Source organism: Mus musculus, chromosome 18 (genome assembly GCF_000001635.26).
Source record: "Mus musculus strain C57BL/6J chromosome 18, GRCm38.p6 C57BL/6J".
In the NCBI taxonomy this organism is placed as follows: domain Eukaryota; kingdom Metazoa; phylum Chordata; class Mammalia; order Rodentia; family Muridae; genus Mus; species Mus musculus.
The window spans coordinates 7831391-7832500 of record NC_000084.6 but is presented as its reverse complement, the minus strand read 5'-3'; positions in this window follow the sequence as shown (position 1 = coordinate 7832500).

Below are 1110 nucleotides of genomic sequence, written 5' to 3'. Positions count from 1 at the left end.
AAGACGACTTCCACCACAAGTCCAGCACTGATATATTCCCATCTTTTTTTAAAAAAAAATTTTTTCGTTATTTGCATTTCAAATGTTATCCCCATATCTAGTTTCCCCTTCTAAAATCTCCTATACTCTCCCCCGTCTTGCTGATCCCCAGCCCACCACTCCTGCTTCCTGGCCCAGGCATTCCCCTATAACGGGGCATAGAACCTTCATAAGACCAAGGGCCTCTCCTCCCATTGATGACTGACTATGCCATCCTCTGCTACATATTCAGCTAGAGACACTAGTCCTGAAAGACCCCCAAAGGGAGACCCTCACTCAAGTCTCAGGATAATAGCGGACCCCCAAGAACTCACGAGAGACCAAGCTTGATGCAAACCACACGAGACTTTATTTGGGGAAAGCCAGAGCTCTGGGGACGACTTGAATCTCACACAGGGATAGAGGAGTCGACCCCAAGGGGAAAGGGGTTCCAGTTTTTATAGGCCCTGGGTGGGGGGAGAAGGAGGGAGTAGGGGATTTCCAGATCTAAACAATATCTATTCTAAAATGATTTCTCAAGAAATGGGTGTGGGAGGGGTACAAGGAGAGTCTGGTGCAGGTGCAGCAACTCTGGATTGGCCCTGGCTGTGGACTCTTCCCCAGCAACCAATATCACAAACACCTGGCAGTGGGTTTCATCAGTGGGCACACACATGGGTTCAAGGAGCAGCCAGAACATTGTGCACCTCTATTTTTCTAGTTCTGCTAACAATGAAATCTATTTTGCCAATTTCAGGACTTCTGTGACCTTTTGCATTCTGTCAGGATCTTTCATTCCCCACTTCTTCTAGTTACTAATTCTAATCTTAGAACTAAACTGCAATCTCTTCTTCAAGGTTCTGCATAGACTGGTATTGTTGTCTTAGTACTAACAGCTGGACAGCACCAATCCTTTCTCTAACAAAGGTCACCAATTTATTAAGAATTAGCGGGCCACACATTAGCAGTAAGAGCAAAATTATTAGAGGGCCCATCAGAGTAGAAATGAGAGTGGTCAACCAAGGGGATTTATTAAAAAGTCCTTCAAACCATCCAGTCTGTGCCTCTCGGTCTCGTTTTCTCTTTTCTAGT